Here is a 26,513-nt window from a genome sequence, read left to right as displayed (position 1 = left end):
GCCAGCCCACCACTAGTATTCAGCGGCAATTAACCAGATAATGCCGTTCAATATTAAACAATGAAGTTATCTGAATACCACAGATATTTGGATAACTGGACATGTTGGATCGCTTATAACGTTGTCCTAATTATGCCCAGTAAACTATCCAGGTACAGTGCTGAATATTGGCTGCACTCTCCAAACACACAGGTATTCAGCGCTATTAACCAGATTGGAGCCGGCAATGAATATCCAGGCCTAATTCTGCATGTAGCGGTCAGCATCATCAAAACCGCTGTTGGCTGAATTTCAGCTGGTGTATTTTTCAGGTCCCTTAGGCTTATCCGTTCCCTCCATTCCTACTCCTAGATAATTTCTTCGCCACTCTTCTCTATGCCTTATTTCCATCCAAATTGGATCACTGAAAAATTATTTACGCCGGTCTTGCAGCTTCTTCTCTAAAAAGAGTTCAACCTGTCCAGTATACCTCAGTGCACTTATGTGGGTAAATATGATCATGTCACCCCCCTCCTTTGAACCGAAACTTGCTTTTGGATAATAGTGGGATACAATGAATGAATGAATGACTAACTAAATAAAACATCACTGGCTTCTTATTTTCTTCAGGATTCAACACAAGATATTGACACTGGTCCACAAAGTCCTTCACTCAGGTATCTCCTGTTATCTTTCCTCTCTTATTTGGTCTTATATGCCAGCTCGTTCACTGTGATCCTTTTTTGTCCATAGTCTTACTCCCCCATCTGTTTATTGCTTGAGATTTGAGAGTCTACCCGGCACTCTTTTCTGTTGTTCCATCACTTTGGGACTCTTTGCCGCTCAATAGTCTCAGAACAGTCTCATTCTAAATTCAGAGCCTTTGTGAAAACCCATATTTTTACCCAAACTTTCCCCTCTGCTGCTGGAACTCGGCTGGACTAACAGGTTTCTTTCCCTCTTTTTTCTCCTCTTCTCTCTCTCCTTCAGCTATACCTTTTCTAACAGTTTTTTTAGTTCCTTTTTTCTTATAATAATTTTTTAAAGTACAAACTACTTTGGTTTTCTTTGAAAGGCAGTATATCAAAGTTTTCATTAAACATAAACTATGTTAACTGCCAAAAAAGGAAAAAAAAAGTCTACATCCAATTTTCCCACTGTTAGAAGGAGAATTGTGAGTGTCATGGTAATCCAGCTGGATATGTGGAAATAAAAATCAAAATACTCAAGGAAGTTTGAAAAATTAGGCTTGTGGGTGTCTCCCCTTAGTATAGAAAAGATTCCTATAAAGAAATCCGTGATATCAAATTACACAAAAAGGAACCTCAAAGCGCCAGATAGGGAAAATACATATAGTATTGCAAAAACCACTATCAGGTTAGGAGTAAGGTAATATCATTGGTCCCAATAAGGAGAAAAAGAGAGAAAAAAAATCATACGCAAAAAAACTCACATATAAATGAGAAAATCGGATGATTTAAAAAAAAACGCTTTTCCTCCTATACTTTAACCAAGTGAGAGAGACTTTACAACAAACCAATTAAACGGGATAAACTCGATAAGAACTATACACGACTCTACATGAATCCTTCCATATACAGGAACTTCCCCCCGTGTACATACACTCATACAAGCCTAAACTCTCTATATATCCCAGAACCACCTACTATCAGTCAAACACCCCCTCTACACTTCGGGATTGTGTGTTTATTCAAACAAAAATCAAACAAGTTGTAGGTGCTTTCTTTTTTTATTGGACTAACTTGCCAAAGATACATTAAATTAATCCAATAAAAAGATGTCACCTACAACTTGAGTGTAGGTTCTTTCACTTTTAGAAGAATCATTTACATTCCCAGGTGTTTGGTGTTCACAGCAGACACATTATCAAGAAGCAAGAGAGTGGGAAGAATCCCTACAGATGAGGGGTAGAGAGGAGAGCAGAAGAGAGATGGTAAGTCTCCCACTGGCTGGACAGAAGTTTCAGACATGTCAGCTGTACTTTCAACTTATTTAGGCAAACTTGTGTTTCGTATAATAAACTTTATACGAAGTAAAGTTTATTATTTGAAAGTATGATTGTCCAGTTATGTGCTTTTATAGGACCGCTGTGGCAGAGCTCAGTTGGGACGATCAATATTGTTGAGTTTAATTATCAAAATATCTGGGTAGGAGCAAGAGCCTGAAAGTTAAAGGGTGGGCAGGCAGAAGGAAGGCTGAAGTTTTGCTAAGGACACCCAATATCCTTGCACTGGTTTTGCATTCCCTGCTCCTGAGCCACAATTTGCACTTCCTGACTCCAGAGCTATTCTCTCATGTATAGGATGTAATGTTCCCTGAAGAGAGGCCAGCATGCCAAGAAGGAAAGGAGAAGGAGAGCTGGGTAATACAGGTTTAGCATATGCAGAGTTGGTGTTCTGCCTCTTGAGAACTGAGCTCATTTTGTGACCTGAACAAGTCCATGATGTAGCATACAGCTATGATTGCTAACATCAGCATTCCCATCTGTGCCCTGGAACTGAATCTTGGAAAAATTTAGCCTCATTTGCAGAAAGAGTCAAGCTCATGCTCCGTCTTCCAAACCACGTCTCTCTTGTGGTCTTTTTCCTATTCCACCATCTCTGTAAGAAAACTCCTTGATCCCCACTGCCAGATGTATCTATCACCTCCAGGACAGAAATGGAAGAGACAGCCAGAAAGCTACCAATACCTCCTTATAAACACCAGAGAAGGTGTCAGGGCAAGAGCCCAAAAGCAAAACCCCTTAGAAAGAAAGACTGTGCCACAGTCCTCAGCATTAGTTACAAGGGGTTGTTGGAGGCAGAAAGCTAACCAGTCCACTTGCTAACAGGCCTCCTGTATGCAGAGTCCTTGTTGCCAAGTGCTTGCTGACCTTAGTAAAGGCTTGTGGTTCCACTTCCCTTCTGGTTCCTGTTCCAGTCTGCTACAGTTCCGCTTCAATTCAAGCTCCAACTCTGGTTCCTGTTTCAGCTCTTGCTACTGGCGAGTTCCAGATTTGAGTTCCCATCGACCCAAATGCAGGTCCTGTTCCAAGCAGGTCTAACTTGACAAAGGCTAACTTCAGCACCAGGACTTCAATTAGGTAATTTTGTTTCCCTTCCTACTTTAAACAACTACATACAAACTGCTCAATCATTAACCAAAACCTTTGAAACCACAAGTAAAAACAAAACCGAACTTAGGGGTCAATATTCAAAGCAATTTAGCCAAGCAGGAGAGGCTCCTGCCCAGTAAAATCATGCTAGGCGGCCCAGGAGCCCAACAGCGGCTTGGACCACCATACCACTTGCCAGTTAGTGCTGGGGCGGCCCCAGTAAAAGCCAGGAGTTATGAGGGCACAGGCGATACTCCAGGCATAGTTAGGACCACTGTATAACTGTGCTTCATTATATGCAGATACAGCACTGAATATCTCTCCTCCCCCCCCCCCCTTCTGAGTGTCACCAAAGACCCAAAAATTCTGTGTCAGTGCCCAGAAAGGGTCTGGCTCTGAATATCTATGTCTAAGGGGTGTCCTGTGCTGCTGTAGGCACGTGTTTTGGACACTTGCTGGTCCAGTTCCTGAGCGCGCCTGGAAAAAAGGGTATTTTTTAATGTGCTGGAAAATGGACATGCAGCAAAATGAAAACTACTGATACACTCAAGCTTACCAATAATTAATTTGAAACTCCAAAATCACAGCTTCACATTCACTGTGTATAACAATAGATATAGGAACCAGTATCGCTCCGAATTGAGTAAGAAACAATTAACATATAAAGTGGAGAAAAAAGGGAATTCAGTAACGCCACCCAGCCAGCCCAAGATCATCGGACTATAAGGCATGGGACCAACGCAGCATCATATGGCCCCAAAAAACTCCACACTTAGTTGAATGTCCAAAAAATCAAATTAGACCAATGCCTATATCCAAAGTGAATGAGATCACAGAATCAATCAATCTCTCAAAATATGTCTCTATTGTGTGCTTTACAATTTACAAGTTAGTGCTCTAATGAAGCTACCGATCACTTATCTTAATCCCACCACACTGGTGTTGCACTCTCGGTCTGTTTCGCTATTGCTGCCTCAGGGGTTCAACTCGCTTGTAAAGTTTTAATTCCAATAGTCTCGTCTGCTGCCGTTACAAGACCTCTACATATTTCTGTGTCTCGTTTGCTGCACTCCACTTTATATGTTGATTGTGTTTCTTACTCAATTTGGAGCGATACTGGTTCCTATATCCATTGTTATACACATTGAGTGTGAAGCTGTGGTTTTGGAGGTACAATAAAACACATAAATAGCACAAAATCATAGACAATAAAATCCATCAAGCCTCAAAACTCAACCATCAACCAAATGCTCTGGAAAATAACCAGTCTTGAACTTAATATGCCCCACGGTTAAACTCAGGGCCCCAAACCTCCCACAATTCCACAGCCAGGGTTGAAAAATCTGGTCTTTTCTACAGCATGCCCCATGGAGACAAAAGACTGGAGTGGTTGGACTGGCAGCAATGGCTACCCTCTCTCTCTCCAGGGGTGATGTGTTGTGGCCCAAACCTGACAACAGTGAGGCACTTCAGGCTGCATCCTCCCTCTATGCTTCTGTCCTGACTGTTGTGAACATGTGGTTTCTCCTCCTAGATCTAATCCCTAATCCTTCTCCTTCCCCTATACCTAATCCTTCCTACCCTCTCCTCCTTCTTCCCCTCCATCAGGGCTGGTGCTAGACATGATGAGGCCCAGGGCAGAAACTAGGGAGGGGGCCCCCCAAAGCTTGCTGCCAAGCCATCCCTCTTTCAAATTCAGGTAGGTTTTGGGCCCCCTGTAACATGGGGGGTTCATGGCAATTGCTCTGTTTACTCACCCCTAACGCCGGCACTGCCCTCCATCCCAACTTTCCACGTTTCTTGCCTGCGATCCTCTCTCCATTCCCCTCCTCTAACATTCACTCGCCCTCTACTGAGATTCTCCCCTCTGTCCCCATTCCCAAATTGCCTTCTCCACCCCCTATTCTCTATCCCCCTGCTCAGCACCAATCACTTAAATCCTTTTTCCCTCAGAAGAAAAGGATCAAATAAAGTACTGAGGCATGTTTCAAAAGGTTTGGGAACCACTTAGGAGAGGGATGCCCCATCGTGCACACAGCTGGATTCTTAATTATTGATCCAGAGGGTCCTGTTAGAGTTTTATTTTATTTTAATTTTGATTGTTGTTTGTTTGACTCAGGCGTAAAGAACACCACCTGAGTCGGACCATTTTTCTTTTGAGGGGTGGCGGTGGGGGTTGGATTCACATTACATAAATCTGAACAACATGGTTATATTAGACTAAGGTAGCGCTCACTGTTCTCTTAGCTTTGTGAGATTTGGTTTTCTATACTCTGTATGCCTCTGTTAATGGGGCATATAAGTAATGCCAGAAACTTTTTTTTATAAAGAAAATAGAACCCCCAAACACTCGAATATGTCAATTGATGAAAATGTCCCATACAATTGCCATAGATGTTTTAAAAATCTGCCACATATTTTGCAAACTCTCATCACAAAATCTTGAAAAATCTGACACAGGAAACCGGTGGCTCTGGTTAAACTAATCTGAATGCAACAAACAAAAATAAGAAGTGTTTGACGGATAAAGAGATAAATCCTTTGTGATGGACATTTTGAATCATTTATTCTTTATGCCTGAACGCCAATAGCCCTCCTAAATCTGTTAACCGTGCTAAGAAACAAAGGTCGGTGTCTAGAACAGGTGCCAACCTCCCTTAAGACGTGGCTGTGTGCCGAGAATACTGCCATGCTGCAGGGATGAAGACACTTATGGAGCAAATGACGCCCACAAGGGAGAAGCAAGCAGCCTCCAGGTTCTGAGTTTCCAGCATATCAGTCTCAATGGACATTACACACAGGTCCCTGCATCACTTCTGTACCACAGGTGTTCAGACAAAACACCAAACAGGGCATGAAGCTACAAACCAGCTGCCTACCATCCTTGTCATGTAACATCTTAATTTGTACACGACGTCTTGATGGATCAATTGCTCTTTTGCCATCATTTCATCACTGGTGATCAATTCTTTCCTAAAACTAGCCCCTTTCTAACTATTTCCACTGCTCAGATTTTTACTGAACAGATCTGTACTGCTGGGATATGTAAATAAGGTTCAGGGGTCCAGGTACTTTTTCTTAGTTTTTTTCAGTGGAACTTCTTTACACCTTCAAGACTTACAAAAGGAAAAGGGAATTAAAATGGAAATGCCAAACATGGAAAAAACAGAGTTAGAATGCAGTTCTTAGATTCATTTCCTTGATAGGGCAAAAGCTTGTTATCACTTCACTAGCTGGATTGCAGAGTACTCCTTTAAAGCCCAAGTTCCGCTCTTATCTACAACCTCCTGACTGCCCCAAACCATGGGTCTGCTGAAACTAATAGATATATCTTTACCCTCAAGCCATGCCTTTGAACATTTCCAATACAGCTCTAAATACCAAGTATCTGTTCCAATGCCGTAATAGAGACACAGGACCCCTACACAGATTTAGGCAGATGTTATCACAGCACAAATAAAAAAAAAAAACCCACAAAAACGTGTGTAAAGAATCTAGAAGGTGAACTAAATTTACGCTATACTAGAAAAAGCAACCCATAAAACATGGAGGAAAAAGCCTCAGAACCCCCTCTGGAGCATAACTACAAGCCTCAACGGGGTTCTGAGGCTTTTTCCTCCATGTTTTATGGGTTGCTTTTTCTAGTATAGCGTAAATTTAGTTCACCTGCCAGCTAGATTGTTGTACACATTTTTTGGGGGGGGGGGGGGGGGGGGGGGGGGGGTTTGTATTGGTGAATATATGGTGCTCCACGGCTAAAAAATACCCTCCTACCTCCACTGGTAGACACAAGTTAAGGCACTTTAACAAATAACAATTTTAAAGCTCTCATTAAAGCAAAAAAATATATATATCTTGGTCCTACTGGTTGTGGCTAGCATTTCACTTGTAGCCTTGGAGCATGGAGGTGTTCAAGTTTGCACTGATGTCTGGTTCTGTTCTACCCTCATGCAGCTATAAGCATAAGCAGCTACAAGCGAAAAGCTGGCCACCATCGGTGGGACCAAAATAATTTTTTTTTTTGCTTTAATGACAACTTTAAAACATTGTTATTTGTTAAAGTGCTTTAACTTGTGTCTACCTGTAGAGATAGGTTTTTTTTTTTGCTCATGAGGTCATCACCCTATCCAGTCTCGGAGATAAAGTTTGTGCTCCAGACAGGGTTGTGAGGCTTTTTCCTCCATGTTTTACAGGTTGCTTTTTCTAGTATAGTGTGCGTTTCCCTTCTAGGTTTCTGTACTCACACAACTGCAGACTAACTGGAAGGGGTAGCATGGCACCCAGGACAGGTTCCCTTCTTCCTCACCCCTTGCAATAGCCCTGAGTGTAAAACTTAATAGGTTAGTGTTCTATTTTGACTACCCTTTTATATCAAATTTTCCCCCTCCATCTACTTCACTCCTGAGTATATGGTCAGAAAACAGACTAGTGAGCATCTTAGGAGATGAGTATCAAACCCAGAGAAAATGGAAGCATGTCATCACATCAACAAACATAGAAACAACTCCCAACACACAGAGAAGCTCCGACATCAAATTCTCAAATATAAAGAGACTAGTAAAAAAGGCCCGTTTCTGGAGCAAATGAAACGGGCACTAGCAAGGTTTTCGTCCCCAACACCCCCCCTCCCTCCCCACCCACCCGTTCGTCGTTCTGAAGCCACTGACGCCATTGCTCCGGACCTCGTGAACGCACCTTCGTGAGCTTCTTGGTTCTGAAGCCACTGACGCCATTGCTCCGCCCTCGATGCGTGACGCCATTGCTCCGCCCTCGACGTCATCACGTTTGACGCGAGGGCGGGGCCCAGAGACTTGGTGCTTTCGGTGGCTTCACCACCACGAACCCTTCATGACGAAAGTGACGTCAGTGGCTTGGCTGCAGTGACGTCAGTGTCCTCAGAACGTTGAGGGTGAGTTTTATTATATAGGATAAAGGGCGAGACCAAGGAAACCCTGGCAGAAAGATACAAAAGTATCCTCAGCTGTACTAGGTACCACATGCCTCATTAAAAGCACATCTTAATAAGCTGCCCATACATCATATCCTACTACCTCCTGAAAGAAGCTTTTAGTACAAAGCAAACAGTAGGGTGTTAGAAGTAAATTTGAGAGACTGAGATCATACTCCACACGCCCTGACTTAAGGATGAGGTTCATTACTGTTATGATATGCGCAAAACTAACCCATCTGGAAACATTGCTCCCTCTCCCCCAACCCACTCCAAGAAAAGTCTTTAAGGCTAGACACATGGAAAAATACAGTAAGACAGAGAAAAGGAAAGACATTTAAAAAAAAAACAGAAGGAAGAGAAAAAAGAAAAGAAAAAAAAACCCTAAAGGAGGGAAACAGAGCATAAGAAGGAATAAAGACTTCTCAGCACTTGACAGTTACTGCCAGAATCTGAGATAACTCTCTGAAAGAAGGGAACTAGAGAGAGAGAGAGAGAGTAATATTTTAAAACATAGGAACTCACCATGCTTAAAAGGATCTTTCACAGAGCTATCCTGGGGCTACTTCAGACCTTATCTTGGCCAGAACTATGCCAGCAGTCTCTCAGAATACAATGTTATCTCTCAGGAGAGCAATAAACATTGAGGTTGGAATAACTGGACTTGTTCACCACAGACATAACGTTGCTGTTTGATGCCGCTTCAGTGCTGAATGTCCTAGGATACAGGCACCTTACTGTACACAAGCAGTTTACTAATGTCAACACCCTGTTTAAACAATATGCAAATGAAGTAAAATCCGACACAATTAGATTGCAAAATTTATGAGAACAGGTAGATGACAAACGGAAATGTTGGCAAGCTAAGGACATGAACTTCAGACTGGCTAACTGGCTAGCCAATTCCAAAGAGAGAGATAAAAATGGAACCTATTATTTAATTTCTGTATTAAATGCCAAAAAAGGAAACAAACAAATAAAAACCACCACATCTCTACTTAGCACAAAACTTGGAACGTTTTGTTATTCATTAGGGAACCAGCTTCTGGTAAGTCCAATAAACTGAGTGAAAAAATAAAGCAACATTTGGGAAATTCATGAGGTCACAGGGCTATACAGTGCACCCAGATCCTAGGTAATGTGTGTCTCTTGTCTAAATGAGGTTACTGGACTTCTGAATGCTCCAAGGGATTGACAACTCAGTTTCTGTTATCCCTGTGACTGGATGAGGGTGTAAGACTATATAATGCTCCTATGGGCTGATGCTCAGAACTCCCATGGTAAGCGAACAGCACAGAAATCATACTGCTGGAACAGCACAGAGACCTAGTTCAACAATGCTCAAAGGAAATGATATCCAAATTATATTCATGCTGTAAAAGCGAAAGCAAGGGGCAGAATGTGCTTGGTGCATGCACAGAGGAATTTCAGGATAAACTCAGCTCATGTGCATATATCCACCAGGCACACCTGAAAGATAGCTGTTTCAAAGTTTTCTCTTTTCACCATACTCCAGACTGGTGCTTAAATTCCCCTACTATTTTCAGCTATCTAGCGAAACATGAATTTGCGTCAGCACCGATTCCCTTTAAAAACTTATATAAAAATATTAAGCACATCTTCATAAGTATCAAGTTGAAAAATAATTCCAAAAAATGTTTCGATACGGTGAATGAATAAAAAGATTGAAGATATGAGAAATTAACAGGACCAATGATGACATAAGGTGTATTGGGAGTCCCTGGAGTCAACTCGGGAACAGCACTGCTGATGGTCCATACCTAATATTTACGTCTATCAATAAATGTTTTGAGATTGCGGGAGAACTATTTCTATGGTTTATGGAATATGATCTAAGCAACTTAATTTACATTAGCTAAAATTAGCCTGTTTGATTATTCTATAACTTACACATGCAACTTGTGCATTAGGCATAAAACTGTGCATGCAAGTTTATAAAATTAGAGAGAGAGAGAATCATATTGAATATACAGAATAGATTTAAATGCTACGGCCATTTGAGATTATACATGGAATGTTGCTATTCCACTAGCAACATTCCATGTAGAATCTCCAATAGTATCTATTTTATTTTTGTTACATTTGTACCCCGCACTTTCCCACTCATGGCAGGCTCAATGCGGCTTACATGGGGCAATGGAGGGTTAAGTGACTTGCCCAGAGTCACAAGGAGATGCCTGTGCCTGAAGTGGGAATTGAACTCAGTTCCTCAGTTCCCCAGGACCAAAGTCCACCACCCCAACCACTATAAGTACATAAGTAATGCCATACTGGGAAAAGACCAAGGGTCCATCGAGCCCAGCATCCTGTCCACGACAGCGGCCAATCCAGGCCAAGGGCACCTGGCAAGCTTCCCAAACGTACAAACATTCTATACATGTTATTCCTGGAATTTTGGATTTTTCCAAGTCCGTTTAGTAGCGGTTTATGGACTTGTCCTTTAGGAAACCGTCCAACCCCTTTTTAAACTCTGCTAAGCTAACCGCCTTCACCACTTTCTCCGGCAACGAATTCCAGAGTTTAATTACACGTTGGGTGAAGAAACATTTTCTCTGATTTGTTTTAAATTTACTACACTGTAGTTTCATCGCATGCCCCCTAATCCTAGTATTTTTGGAAAGCGTGAACAGAAGCTTCACATCCACCTGTTCCACTCCACTCATTATTTTATATACCTCTATCATGTCTCCCCTCAGCCGTCTCTTCTCCAAGCTGTATAGCCCTAGCCTCCTTAGTCTTTCTTCATAGGGAAGTCGTCCCATCCCTGCTATCATTTTAGTCGCCCTTCGCTGCACCTTTTCCAATTCTACTATATCTTTCTTGAGATGCGGCGACCAGAATTGAACACAATACTCAAGGTGCGGTCGCACCATGGAGCGATACAACGGCATTATAACATCCTCACACCTATTTTCCATACCTTTCCTAATAATACCCAACATTCTATTCGCTTTCTTAGCCGCAGCAGCACACTGAGCAGAAGGTTTCAGTGTGTTATCGACGACGACACCCAGATCCCTTTCTTGGTCCGTAACTCCTAACGTGGAACCTTGCATGACGTAGCTATAATTCAGGTTCTTTTTTCCCACATGCATCACCTTGCACTTGCTCACATTAAACATCATCTGCCATTTAGCCGCCCAGTCTCCCAGTCTCGTAAGGTCCTCTTGTAATTTTTCACAATCCTGTCGTGATTTAACGACTTTGAATAACTTTGTGTCATCAGCAAATTTAATTACCTCGCTAGTTACTCCCATCTCTAAATCATTTATAAATATATTAAAAAGCAGCGGTCCTAGCACGGACCCCTGAGGAACCCCACTAACTACCCTTCTCCATTGTGAATACTGCCCATTTAACCCCACTCTCTGTTTCCTATCCTTCAACCAGTTTTTAATCCACAATAGGACATTTCCTCCTATCCCATGACCCTCCAATTTCCTCTGTAGCCTTTCATGAGGTACCTTGTCAAACGCCTTTTGAAAATCCAGATACACAATATCAACCGACTCCCCTTTGTCCACTCCTTCAAAGAATTGAAGTAAATTGGTCAGGCAAGATTTCCCCACACAAAAGCCATGCTGACTTGGTCTCAGTAATCCATGTCCTCGAATGTGCTCTGTAATTTTGTTTTTAATAATAGCCTCTACCATTTTCCCAGGCACCGATGTCAGACTCACCGGTCTATAATTTCCCGGATCTCCCCTGGAGCCTTTTTTAAAAATGGGCGTTACATTGGCCACCCTCCAATCTTCCGGTACCACGCTCGATTTTAAGGATAAGTTGCATATCACTAGCAGTAGCTCCGCAAGCTCATTTTTCAGTTCTATCAGTACTCTAGGATGAATACCATCCGGTCCAGGAGATTTGCTACTCTTCAGTTTGCCGAACTGCCCCATTACGTCCTCCAGGTTTACCGTGAAGTCAGTAAGTTTCTCCGACTCGTCCGCTTGAAATGCCACTCCTCCACTCTTTAGTCCCTTATCTCCTTTATTCTTATAATGCAAAACATTCTTTGCTCTTGGAGCTTCCCTGAACCGTGGACAAATTTTGATTGGACCACTCCTGAAGAAATCCTCTTTCAACCCTGTGGTTATTAGGCATTACAGCCCCATTCACTTCTAAAATTCTCAAAAGTTTACCTTCATAGAGTTTCTCTCCTTGAGAAAACAAGTTCTATTACGTATTGTGTTGACATTGCTAGTATACCATGCCATACTTTGTATTGTTTTCAAATATTTTTACTGCTCTAATTGCCTATTGCTCATGTTTGATCTATTCTTACTGTACACCGCCTTGAGTGAACTCCTTCAAAAAGGCGGTAAATAAATCCTAATCCTACATAATAAAAAGTACCTCCAATGTTCTGAAGCTGACTCCGTGGCACTGTGGCACTGTAGGGTTCGTAAGTCTGCAACTCAGCTTTTCATTGGCTCTCACTGTCCCGCAATGTCACAAGAACGAGGAACCAATCAACGGTCTGTAAAAAACGCCCAACCCGTCTGCCCGGTCCGTCATTGCCACCCAGCGATTCTCCTCTCTCCCCTGCCCCCACCTCCAGGCACACACCGAGTCTCCATCGCTCCTTTGAAAGCCCTGCCCGTCTGTAGTCTTCCCTTCCAGTTCGTTCCCTCAGAGTCCTGCCCTCGCGGAAAGAGGAAATGACGTCAGAAGGTGGGACTCAGAGGGAACGAACTCGAAGGGAAGGCTACAGACGGGCAGGGCTTTCAAAGGAGCGACGGGGAACGAACTCTAAGGGAAGGCTACAGATGGGCAGGGCTTTCAAAGGAGCGACGGAGACACAGTGGGTGCCTGGAGGGGGGGGGGCAGGGGAGAGAGGAGAATCGCTGGGTGTCTGGAGGGGGAGCAGGGGAGAGAGAAGAATTGCTGTGTGGCTGGAGAGGGGGCAGGGGACAGAGGAGACTCTGTCACACACACACAGTCACTGTCAAACACACTCTGTCAAACATACACACTCCGAGGAAAACCTTGCTAGTGCCCGTTTCATTTCTGTAAGAAACGGGCCTTTTTTACTAGTAAATAAATAAATGCCCTTCATCCCCATCAACCAGATTGCACCAAAGGTAAATGCACTGCACTTGTAAACGAGATATGCCTTAACCTTGATGTGGTTAAAGTCCTTATTTTGGCATTCATTGGTCTCTCCACAGCTTTTGATTTCGTGTACAGGAATTGGGCATCTCCAGAACCAACCTTAACTGGTTCCATTCACTCCTAATCAACCTTTTTTATTTTCATTTTTTGGCTGTTCACCCTCCCTCAGTCTTTGTCTTATGGATAGAGAATGGCACGTGGACTAAGTTTGATCCCATCATGCCCCATCAGCTCTGTCCTCATCTGCTCAAGCCTTGAACAATTATGATTTTATATTTAAATCTTTTTTATTAAAGTATAGGAATAACAACTTTTTATAAATCACAAACAGAAAACAATAGTAACAACGAGCAACTGAAATAACCACCACAAACACCCTCTATCCTTCCAACTCCAACAATATCTGACTTCTATTACCCCAAAGAACCCTAATCCACCTTGTTAAAATGACCAGGGGGACAAAACTCAACTCGCTTTCTATGCCCTAGTGGGGGAGAAATATGCCCTAAGAAGTACTGTTATGATTTTTTAAATCTGTGGATAAATAACAACTCATCAACAATCTCAGAATTCAGTCTAGCTCTCCTGTCTTCCACAGTCCTTCCCACAATAGAAAATGCCCTCTCAGAATATGTGCTGGTAGCAGGAATCCACAGGATCCCCCATGCAAGTTTTGGCCAGTACTTTTGATTGTTTTTTTTCCCAAAAAGTAATATCGTCGTCTGCATCAAAGACAAATAACTATCCAATTCATAAACAACAGCCTTCAAAGGGGGCATTGTTCCATAAAAGTCGCTCATAAAACTGCTAACATCCATTTTTATTCTTCTGGAGGGGGGCTCTTCCACAAATGTGTCACTTTCTGGGAATGTGGATTGTGAAGGACCCTGAGCTGTTGATGTAGATGGTCTTGAGTCTTCTATTTCGATCTGGTTTTGGTACAACCTTCTCAAAGTTCGGCCGTTTATGTTTTTACATCATCTGGGAAGATAATTGGATTGTCTTTCAGATGTGAGTGTAGAAGACAACCAACACTGTGCGGCATCAGAAAAATGTGTCAATCAAGTGTTGGAAATGCTCCTTGATGCCAACAACGGACGAATGTGTTGCAGTAAAAGTAAGATGCCTGGGCATCTTGCATGTGTTGGAAGGACATTACAAATGGTAGGTGTCCGATCAGCAGACAAGACTCTTTGCCACATCAAAGGCAGACAGGGCACAAATGATGTCATTTAACAGTGCTTCATTTAAATCCAAAATCAGCTTGTGCAGTTTTTTTTATCATTGAACTCAGTTGCCAGTTATCTAAGATGTGTTACGTTTTTATATATTGATACTAGCATTTTATAGCTGTTCCATCTAGTTGGAACAGCCTGTTTAAAGCTAGTCTCAAGCTTTTAGAGAATGACACAGGAACAAAGTTTGTCCCGTCCCCACAAACTCTGTCCCCATCCCCGATATTAACTGCATGTCCCTATCCCCGTATCGTTTTCTACTTATGGGGTACTGAACTGTTCAGTGCTGGCTGCAAAACTATTTAATATGTTTCTCTCTCCTTTAGTTACAGTAATCCAGTCTTTGGGTGTCAATCTCTACGTACATGCTGACATACGTACATGCTGACAACATTCAACTAGTTTTCTCTAATGATCCTTCTACACCAGATTTTGGTTCTCTCAACACTTGACTTGATGCTATAACCGCTTGGTTACAACAACACAGACGTAACATCCCAAAGTGTGAGGCTGTTTGGTTTTAATGAAAACCATGGGATGCAGTGCCAGCTTCCCTAATCCTAGGACAGTCTCATTGTCTTCTGGATTCTGCATGTTCCCTTGGCTTTCTACTCAACTCAACTTTGATGAAGCCCGGATATCTTCAATTATGAGGACCTCCTTCCTTGTTCTACGTAAAATTCACTCAGTCTTATCCTTCCTTTATCAAACATTTGCTTCTTTCTCTGGTTATCAGCCATCTGGACTATTTCATCTTCCATTGCCTCAGGCTACCCCACATTTCCTGAAAAAAAGACTTCAGCTTCTGCAGAACACAGTCATCAAAATGCTGCACAAAAGTGTTAAGGTCTAGCCATGTCTCTCCACTCCTTAATTTAGTTCACTGGCTTCCAGGTGTTTTTCAATTGCACTTTAAAATGCTGCTTCTCAACTTTTGCGTACTGCACACAGATCAGCTAAATTATATTTTATGTTTAATATATACTTGATATACCACCCACTCTGAAAAACAGTTCTGTTTGGTACACTGGCTGCTGCTTTACTCCCCCTATGCACCCCCTCTGCTCCTTTCAGTACCATCCTCTCATTCCATTTGTCTAAGAACGTACTCACCTGGCCACTTTTGCTTCTCTAGCTCCAACTTTGTGGCATCAACTACCCCTTTCATTCAAGACTGAACCCTCAGGCCAGATTCAGAACCGATCTCACAACTTGGCTTTTCCAGCAGGCACTGGTGGCGGTGGTGGTGGGGGGGGAGTAATTCTATAACACTGCATCTATATTTAGGCACCCAGAGGGTGCCTATTCTATGAAGGAAAGTAGGCCCCTATCTTATGTGCATATTAGAATTACACTCTGTGTCCGAGTCCCGGGACATGCTTCTCCCCACCCCTCTTTCTGTACGTTGTTAGTATTGTAAACTTTCTTCACGTCATTTTCCTTACAAATTGCAATCAAGCAAATTTTGGTAAACAAGTCTTTGGGCTTTCAGAATCAATATTCTGTAGACAGACCCAGTGGCTCTGTGACAGCACTGTGTAGTGCCATGCAAAGGGACCTAGGTTTAATTCCCAGCTCAGGTCTTCCACGCTGCAGGCCAACTGGGTCTGGGGATGCTCTGATGCAGCAGTAAGAGCCCCTGAGAGGAAAGGAGGTGAGATCATACTCGCCGAGCGACTGAAATACCTAGCAGTGAAATATAATATATAAACCGCTTTGGTTATACCTACAGAAAGGCAGCATATCAAATTCATTATCCTTTATCCAAATGATTACAGAATTCTGATTTGAGTCCAGGTACATGGCCCCCAAGGCTGAGGACCATCACTGAAATAACCAGACTAAATAAATTAGGAAAGAATATAAAATAGGGGGGAAATCTGGGTAGTGACAAATAGAAGTTTATAGTACCAGATCTCAGCCTTGGTTCCAATTAAGACAGAAACCTTAAGGAATAAAAGGAAACTGCCAGGTAAAAGAAAACATTCTCTTGAAGTTTAGCTATTAAGGAATTATAACTTTTTTTTTCTTCAAATAGCTGTAACTAGAATTATTTCTAAACATGCTCTCTAAGGAAGTTGTGGTAACTCAAAGTTTGTGACCTTTTTTTTAGAATATAACCCAGAATTTCACCTGGGCTGGGGAGCAGTTTAGGATTCTCAGTCATTTTGTCATTACTCTCTCACAGTTCCATGGGAACTCACAACCAGTAAAAGTGTTAAAACAATTCTTCTCTCACTATCCCAACATTTTTATCCCCTATCTAAAGCAACACAATCCTAACTGGACAAATGTAGCACAAACACACAAATGTCAACATTTACTATCAAACTATTACAAATCAATCTATGTGGAGATTACAAACAAAAGTTATTCCAAACATTCCTTAAGTCTGGAAGCACTATGCATCTTGTGAGTTGAAAAGCAGAACATGGAGCAAAAGAAGAAAAGGCTTTAAGAGCAATTCTATAAACTGGTGCCAACCCCTGGATTCTATAAACAGTGATTAAAGTTGCACACGCAACTTAGTTGCTGAACAAGCCAATCAGCGCCAATAACTAGCTAACAAGCAATTATTGGCGCTGTGGTAGTCACGGCCGAGCGGTTAAAGCGATGGACTAGAAACCTATTGGGGTCTCCCCGCACAGGTTCAAATCCTGCTGACTACGGGGCTGCAAATTTCTCTTGGGAGTGGAGGAGTAGCCTAGTGGTTAGTGCAGTGGACCTGGACACTGGGGAACCGAGTTCAATTCACCCTGCAGCTCCTTGTGACTCTGAACAAGTCACTTAACCCTCCGTTGCCCCAGGTACAAATAAGTACCTGCATACTGTATAAACCGCTTTGAGTGTACTTGTAAAAACCACAGAAAGGAGGTACATCAAGTCCCATTCCCTTCTCCACCCTCTAAGATTTACAGGAGAATCGTATTCTGTAATGATCCGCACATAAATCCTAACGCATGTAAATTTTGGGGGGCATTCTAAAATTTTACGCAAATACAGAATTTAGCCAAACCGCCCCTAATTTAGGCAGCAACATTTACACCTGCTTTTAGCAGGCATAATTGCTGGCGTTAAGCCCTGTTCTCTAAAGGACGTAATACCCTTTATAGAATAGCGCTCAGCGTGAAACATTTTCAGTGCCACTTATAGAATTTACCTCCAATTGTGCACAGCAGTTATAGAGTAATAGCACTTGATTGGCGCCACTAATTGGCAATTATAGAATAGTGCCTGGCACATCTCTAACACAGCACTTCTCAACCCAGTCCTTGGGGCTCACCCAGCTAGTCAGGCTTTCACGATACCCACAATGAATACGCACGAGAGATCTGCATGACAAGGAGGTACTGCGTGCAAATCTCTCTCATGCATTATTCATTGCAGATATCCTGAAAGCCTGACTGGATTGAGAAGTGCTGCTATAAAATACATGCCAAAATCGTTTAGTGCGTGGGGGCACAAACATGGGTGGAGTATTAGAGGTCACGGATGTATTGCGAAGATCTGTACATAACTTTGAGAATAATATAAGTAACTCGCACTTAGGCATCAACAGTTACAGCTTTCACTGACTTGGTATAACATTAGGTGCACCAATGCCCCACTTATGCCTGCTAATATTCTATAACGGAATCTTGGCACCGAGATGCCATTATAGGATTGATAAGCACATGGAACTGGGGTGCCTAAATCTTGGTGCCCGTTTATAGAATTATTATCTTTGTGTTTACTAGCAGGATATCTTCATCAGAGACTGTACAGCTCTTTCACTCTATATTAAAAGTATCTACTGTGCAAATTGTGTTTGTATACATGTATATGTGTTTATACAGAGAAAGGGAAAAGGGACGGGATTTGATATACCACCTTTCTATGGTTACAATCAAAGTAGTTTACAATATTAAATACAGGTACTTATTTTATATATATGAGAGAGAGAGAGAATACCATAAAACAGAAAAGATGAGAAGCTGTCCAGAATACACAGATGTCACTTGTGTGAGCTTGAAAGCTGTTTTGTTGGACCTTTAAAATAGGAGTCACATGTGTGTATTTCGAAATCTGTCACACATGTACATATGTATTTTGAAATCTGTTTGCACAGACTAATCTAGATCCACATAACCATGACAAAGTCCTAGAGCATCGCAATTAACACCTGAAGGCAGTGACAGTTTATTTTCTCCTGTTGATTTTCTTATTTCACTCTCCAGCTCCCCGAGGTATTATTTCTCAAATTTCTTCCCCAGCTGTGGTTCAGCTTTAGAAAAGCTCAAGTCAAGTTTTGTCTCCAACAGTGAAAATTATTTCCAAGACAAAAAGGTCAACATTACGAACAAATAACCTTTTCTCATTTATGAACTGTTCTTCTCGGGCGACAGACACTATTGAATATGCAGAGCAAAGAGCCACCTTTATGCAACTGCAAGAATATTTCCCATTTCCAGAAGATCCCTCTCTTTCCCCATATAATCGCTGCATTCAGCCAGTTTAGCAGTTAGACTTCGGAAGGAAAATATCTTGTTTGTCTTCTCTCTTCATGAACCTCAGTAAAAAACCAGAAGCAAAACAAACAAAACCTCATCAGCCCTGCTTCCCCAAAGCAAGTGTTTTTTTTTTTCTCCGAATCATGGACCTATTTCTAGTTCTCTGTTATGTAACACCAAAGAGCACAGCCGAACTTCAATGTAATCACAGAAGCCAAATTCAAAAATAAAGATGTTGCCTGAAAATAACCTCTTCTGCTTTTTAAAATAAAAGGCAACATGTGAACATTTCCTGACTGCATCAAACTTTTAAGAAGGCATTGGGGTAACTTACACAGAGCAGCGGTTACGACTAATAACCAAGGTATTGCTACATCAGGCTTTTAAGAAGGTTAACGTAGTCTACATAAAATGACCAATAAGCTTGGGGAGCCCAATGTTTTGGACAATAGCCTTGCACGTTTTGATGGCTGAGCCGGCTTGATGTTAACAACTGGAGGGACATATAGTGCTGATCTTGTAAGAATCAAAAAGATAAAGCCTGAAATATCCTATCAGTACAGGTGGTGGAGACCAGTCTGTTAACAGATTCTGGGAATGCTTGGGACCAATATGAAGGGCAGTAATAGGAAAAGGGATGAAGAATCAGGTTAAAAACAAACATGGTAAGATTAGAACTAGTATCAGTATTGTGATTCTTTCACTTTTGTTTAGGTAAGATACAACTGGGCAGACTGCATGCCAGTTTGATCATTTTCTGCCATCATTTACTATATCACTACTTTCATTCCTCCTTTGGTACAGATATTTGCAGTGTTATGACAATTACGACTTTTGTGTAATAAATACATCAGCACACCTGAGAGACAGAGTTTTTCCCTACAAGAAACACCACAAGAAATGGCATCAGCTGGTGACCACAAACGCTCTAATGGCAAGAGCAAATTTAAAACATGCTAGATGACATCATGATACGTATTGACCTTCTGTTGCCCTATACCTATGAGAAAGAAAATGGCTTTTGAGGAATCCAGGGTACATAAAAAGTGGAAGCTGGGTGCTTTGTGTATCAGAAAAATTATATGAAATTGGATAAATGATTCAAAAGTGATGAAGAGGAAAACACACAGAAAAAAATGGGAGATGGGCACTTTGTATGTGTCATAAAATTATATAAAATGGGTTGAATGGGTCAAAAGTTATTTGGGAGAGGGTAAGGAGCAGGGAAACACAGAATGAACTTATCAGGCCAGTTTCCATATAGCACATCTGGCTAATAAGCCAAAACATTAAAACCTAATATATCATACCTAATTATTTCATAAATTTGCCAGTCATAACCATGCCCCCATCTCCTTTCTGTAAAACGTTTACATTATCTCTTGCAAAAAGCCTCGGGCTCCCATATTCCTGATCATTAAATCAGAGCAACACTGACTCACTAACTTTCCCGGATGTATCCGTGAATCACACTGTCCCACATTTCAACACTGGAAGTAACTTAAAACCTAATTATTCAAAAGTCTTGCACACACAAACTAGTGAGGTGTCTTTTTTTGTGTTTGTTTGTTTCAGGGCAGTATAGAAGCAGGAGTAAACATAAAACCGAATTTTTTACTATAAACGTAACCCAAAACGTGCAACTGGGAATCAAACCCAAAAATATGGAGAAGGCGGACAGAGAGGGGTGCAAGAAGGGAGCAGGCCCTGCCAGTCGGCCTTACACAGCAAACATGACACCGAACTTCAGCCAGGCTCTCCCTGCACATATGTCAGCACTAACACTAAACACGACCATTCCCCCCCTCCCCACACCACATTTCAGTTTCACAGCAGAATCTTGCCAACTGCGAGTCCACTACATAAGCCCAGGACCCTTAGGAGACAAGTTATGGCCTTCTCTGTCAAGAATCCTTCGAGCCAGACCAACTCCACAGCCTCTTGGGAGCTGTAGTCAAAAGCAACAAGACTTCCCCCGGCTAAATACCAGCCGCTTCTCGCTGCAGGCACGCTTTTCAAGCTCCCAACTCTTAACTGACCTGCAGCTTATCTCTGTACAGAACAGTCAGGCCCCAGCGAAACTCCCCGAAGCTCCCCCTGATCAAGAAGTTAAAATGCTTGCAGCGCAGACGGCAAGGTAAATACAGCCAAAAAAACTATAACTACCAAAATCCTTTGCGCTCGCCAAGACCCACCTACCCTGCCGCCACTGGCTGTCGCCTCTTTCAATCAAGGGCCTCCGCCATACTCATTGGGTGGCTCGCTGGCCATCCTCTTCAGCCAATGCCAGCGAGGCTGAAGGAAAATGACAGCCATAATCAAAGCTAGAGCCTGGAGATGTTAGAAAGAAAAATCTAAGGAATTGTTTTTCTTCTCAAGAAAATTAATACGTTCGGAATACTAGAGTACCCCCGGTACAGCAACTAGTTAGAAACTGGATTCTTCGGATCAATATTCTCTCCGATACAACAGCGTTGTTAGCATACAAAAAAAAAAAATAATAAATTCATATTTTTAAAAAAAACGTACAAAATGATTGTACCTTGCAACTGTCTTAGAAATCTCCTCATGGGCTAAAAAGCGAAATTCGCAAAATCTGACCGCCTTCTAAAGGCCCTAACATTAGCCAGAGATAAGTCTAGCCCAGCATTAGCCAGAGATAACTAGCCTATAAAGAAACCGATGTACCTCAAAAGAAATAAAAAAAAAAAAAATTTAAAAAAAAGTCAGATATTCCAACAGATCGATCTCAGTATTAAGCAGGTCATGCAGTGCCTCCCAGGTTTCCCTTACCCACCAGCAGCGGCACAAGATCTCTGGGAAGTCCCCCTCCCGGCACCATTAATGCAGTCAGCAAACAAGCAAAGCCGGGTCTGAGACTTACCTTTCTCTGGGACTCTCAGGAAAGGCCGGAGGTATTTCCCATAGTGAGCCCGATGGCTTTTCCTTTTATGATTATTTCTTTTGCTCTTCAGCACTTCTCTGGCTGGTGTGGGTTGCAGTGAAGCTTAGGAACTGAGTGCTGGGGAAGAGCCATGCATGGAGGGTTCATCATGATCCGTCACTTAATAGTCACGATCCCTACCAGTCAACTCAAAGGGACTTACTGGAAGGTGACCATGCCCTACACAAACACACAGTTTCACACTCTCTTCTACATACGGTACACGGCAGGCTATTACCTACATGCACAGCACATACAGTTTCAGTACAGAGCAGGCTCTCTCACCTGAATGCATACACAGCCCTTTTAAGCCTTCTCACACTCACTCTCCTCAGATCTCATGCACACTTTTGCCCTTCTCACTCAGTCTCTTGTTTTACTTTCAGTTGAGGAATCCTGTCCCCAACCTTAGCTGTGGCTCTTCAGCAGGGCTTTTGGCAACAAGTTCCAAGTTTCAGAGTCCTTTCTTTAAAACAAATAAATACATTTCCGATTTTTTTTCTTTTCTTTCTTTATAACTAGTAATTAAATCCCTTTTCTTGGGTGTGGGAGCTTGCAGGATACTGTTGTCAAGTGGAAGGATTTGTGCAAGTCCCCTTTTCTTTCTCCCTCCCTCTCTCTCTGAGTCTGAATAATCATTTAAGAGAAACAGGATCATTCACTTTGCCTGTTTCATACAAGAGCCGAGCCAGTACCATGTCAAAATAAAAGCCCATGTCGCTCTGATTCACTGCTTCCTAATCTCTGTCTCTACTACTAGCCTCCCAGTGGTCTAAATTGGAATGAACACCTTGAATATTCTGCCTTGTCCAAAGCCTCACCTGCACTTGAGAATTCATACATATTTCCAGCTTCTTATGGCAGCCCATACATGAAGGGATTTGTTTTTGTTATTCTTTAACAGTATTTCTAACTTAATACACTACTTTGAAGAATTAAGTTCTAACTCTTCCCCTATACACAACAACAACAAAAAAAAAAGATCCCATCATAGTGAGAATTTATTTATTTGTTTGTTGCATTTGTATCCCACATTCTCCCACCTATTTGTAGGCTCAATGTGGCTTACATAATACCGGAGAGGCGATTACCGACTCTGGTTTGAACAAATACAATGTGGTTTGTGGTAAGATAAAGTTCATGTTTCAGAGGCCACATTAGGAATCGTAGAGCAGAAGAGTTGAGTTATGTTCATTACGTGCTTTAATTTTCTTGTGCAGCTGAGATCAGGCATTTAAGTTGGATTTGTTGGGTATGCCTTTTTAAACAGGGTGGTTTTTAGTATTTTCCAGAAGTGAAGGTGGTCGTATGTCGTTTTCAAAGCTTTGGGTAACGCGTTGCACAGTTGTGTGCTTATTGTAAACCACTTCTTGAAGTAAATGTATCTTTAACTTAATTTTTAATTAAACAAAGACTCCCTATGGAGCTCCATCAGAAGCTGAGCCAATAAAACAGGAGCACACCAAAAAGAGACACTCTCCCTTGTAATCATCGTGTATGACCATCGCATGAGATATGCTTGAAATACTACTGGTATATACAAATGAACCCTGGATGTATTAGTAGAAATGCTAAGGAGAAAAGTGTGGCCTAAACTTAACTGGTAGCACCATCCACTTCACTATGGGGTCCTTTTACTAAGTTGTGCTGAAAAATGGCTTGCGGTAGTGTAGGCGTGGGTTTTGAGTGCAAGCCAATCCATTTTTCAGTGCGTCTGTAAAAAAAGCCCTTTTTAAAATAATTTTGCCGAAAATGGACATGCTGCAAATTCAGGTGGAGGAGTGGCCTAGTGGTTAGGGTGGTTGGCTTTGGTCCTGGGGAGCTGAGGAACTGAGTTCAATTCCCCCTTCAGGCACAGGCAGCTCCTTGTGACTCTGGGCAAGTCACTTAACCCTCCATTGCCCCATGTAAGCCACATTGAGCCTGCCATGAGTGGGAAAGCACGGGGTACAAATGTAACAAAAATAAAAAAAAATGTAGGAAAAGCTGGATGCATAGGTAGATTTGTATTTAAGTCCATTACAGCTTGGGTAGTGTAGATTTAGATATGTTCCTGTTGATTCGGATGCGTTTCTGGTTGGTAAGTCAATTAGGTCTGTCATGTATCCTGGGGCTTCGCCATAGATGATTTTGTGAACCATGGTGCAGATTTTGAAGGCAATGTGTTCTTTGATTGGGAGCCAGTGTAATTTTCGCGGAGGGGTTTGCACTTTCAAATCGCGTTTTTCCAAATATAAACCTAGCTGCCGTGTTTTGAGCAGTCTGAAGTTTCTTTAAGGTTTGTTCTTTGCATCCTGCATAGATTCCATTGCAGTAGTCTAAGTGGCTTATTATCATTGATTGTATCAGGTTGCGAAAAATTTCCCCTTGGGAAGAATTGTTTCACGCGTTTGAGTTTCCACATTGAGTGGAACATTTTCTTTGTGGTGGCTTTCGCTTTGCTCTACAGTGTTAGGTTATGGTCCATTATAATGCCGAGGATTTTCAGGCTGTCTGATATAGGTGTAATCTGGGGTGTCGATACTTGTGGGGTTGTCCGTTCTATGTTGGGATGAGAGGATAAGACAATGTGTTGTTTCTTTATTGAGTTTTAGTTGAAATGCATTTGCCCATGAGTCCATGGTGTTTAGGCTTAGCTTGCTTTTGTTGGTGATTTCTGTCAGTTTGGTTTTACATAAGTACATAAGTATTGCCATACTGGGAAAGACCAAAGGTCTATCAAGCCCAGCATCCTGTTTCCAACAGTGGCCAATCCAGATCACAAATACCTGGCAAGATCCCAAAAAAGTACAAAACATTTTATACTGCTTATCTCAGAAATAGTGGATTTTCCCCTAGTCCATTTAATAACGGTCTATGGACTTTTCCTTTAGGAAGCCGTCCAAACGTTTTTAAAACTCCGCTAAGCTAACTACCTTTACCACATTCTCTGGCAATTAATTCCAGAGTTTAATTACACGTTGAGTGAAGAAATGTTTTCTCTTCATTTTAAATTTACTACATTGTAGCTTCATCGCATGCCCCTAGTCCTAGTATTTTTGGAAAGCGTGTACGGGATGTAAATTATTACATTGTCTGCGTAGATGAAAGGGTTAAGGCCTTTGTTGGCTAAGGACTTGGCTAGTGTGGTCATCATTAGGTTGAAGAGCGTCGGTGATAGTGGTGAACCCTGTGGTACTCCACAGTCTGCCCTTCATGGTGATATGTTAGAGTTTGATTTTACTTGATATGTTCTCGTGGTTAGGAAACCCTTGATCCAGCTGAGTATGTTTCTACCGATCCCGAACTTGTCTAGTAGTCTTATTAATATATTATGGTTTACCATGTCGAATGCGCTTGACATATCGAATTGTAGGAGGAGGATGTTTTTGCCTGTTGCAATTTCTTGTTTGAATTTGGCTAGGAGAGTGAGTAGTACTGTTTCGGTGCTATGGAGGGGGCGAAATCCCGACTGTGATTGGTGTAGTATTGAGAATTTGCTTATATAATCTGTAAGTTGTTTGGTTACCATGCTTTCCATCAGTTTGACTACTAACGGGATAGATGCTACTGGGCGGTAGTTAGTAATTTCATTTGTTTTTTTCTTGGGGTGAATAGGATATTACCATATTCCTTGGGGGAAAGACCTTGTTGAAGCATATAATTTAGGTGGGATGTGAGGTCTTCTATGAAGCCATCAGGGGTGGATTTCATTAAGTAGTTAGGACAGGTATCTAGCTTACAGTGAGTGTTGGAGAACTTGTTGATCGCCTGGGTAACTGTTTCAATGGTCAGGTGGGTAAAGTTTGACCAGGTTCGATCAGCCGGGTATTTACCAGAGGTTGGGTCCAGCTCATCGAGGAAATACCAAGAAAGCAGTCTGAGACCAAGAAAATGTGGTAGAAAGATACAGAAATATTTCCCATCGTTGCCTATACGTTACATCTTATGAACTCCAGAAAGAAGCTCTCTTTGGTATAATGCAAGTACTATGGCAAGAGTTAGCAGTAAATTTGAAGGTAATCAATAGAAATAAAACAAAATAAAACATGGAAAAGAAAATAAGATGATACCTTTTTTATTGGACATAACTTAATTTCTTGATTAGCTTTTGAAGGTTGCCCTTCTTCATTTATTTATTTATTTATTGCATTTGTATCCCACATTTTCCCACCTATTCATCAGATCGGAAATAAGCAAATGTTGGTAGATGACAGTATATATAAGTGAAAAATCAAAGCATTCCAATGACAGTCTAACAGGATGGGAGTGGATAGGTGAGAGACAGGAAGAGGGAAAGGGAGATATGCATGGAGACAGGAGGGTGACAAAGCATCCACTCTGCATCCCCCCATTACCTCTCCGCTATCATCTCTCCCTACATTCCTCCTCATTAACTCCGCTCACTGGACAAGTCTCTCTTGTTGTTGTCATCCTCCTTCTCCTCCACTGCTAACTCCAGGCTTTGTTCCTTTTCTCTCACGGCACCTTATGCCTGGAATAGACTTCCTGGAACTATACGTCTAGCTCCATCTCTACCTGTTTTCAAATCTATGCTGAAAACCCACCTTTTCACTGCTGCTTTTAGCTCCTAGCCACAATTGCCCTCCCCTTGTCCCTTCCTCCCTTCTCACCCATTACTTCCCTCACCCGTAACTGTCTTGTCTGTCTGTATTATTTAGATTGT

The 26,513-nt window shown here is 41.9% G+C and overlaps 1 protein-coding gene across 4 annotated transcripts in view; it reads right to left on the bottom strand.

Annotated features, from left to right (window-relative positions):
- The window catches only part of BCL9L (BCL9 like), a 214,530-nt gene extending 192,066 nt beyond the window's left edge, over positions 1-22,464 (bottom strand). For 3 of the 4 annotated variants that reach the window (XM_030220852.1, XM_030220848.1, XM_030220851.1), the window contains exon 1: positions 21,788-22,464. The gene's annotated coding sequence lies outside the window, so the exon portion shown is untranslated. Of the gene's footprint in view, positions 1-20,942; positions 20,973-21,787 lie in introns of those variants that run through there. The other variant, XM_030220849.1, reaches the window with a different exon arrangement.
- Between the last annotated feature and the right edge of the window lie 4,049 nt (positions 22,465-26,513).

The sequence above is a fragment of the Microcaecilia unicolor genome, chromosome 12 (genome assembly GCF_901765095.1).
Source record: "Microcaecilia unicolor chromosome 12, aMicUni1.1, whole genome shotgun sequence".
Taxonomy (NCBI): domain Eukaryota; kingdom Metazoa; phylum Chordata; class Amphibia; order Gymnophiona; family Siphonopidae; genus Microcaecilia; species Microcaecilia unicolor.
This window is presented reverse-complemented; position numbering and strand designations above follow the sequence as displayed.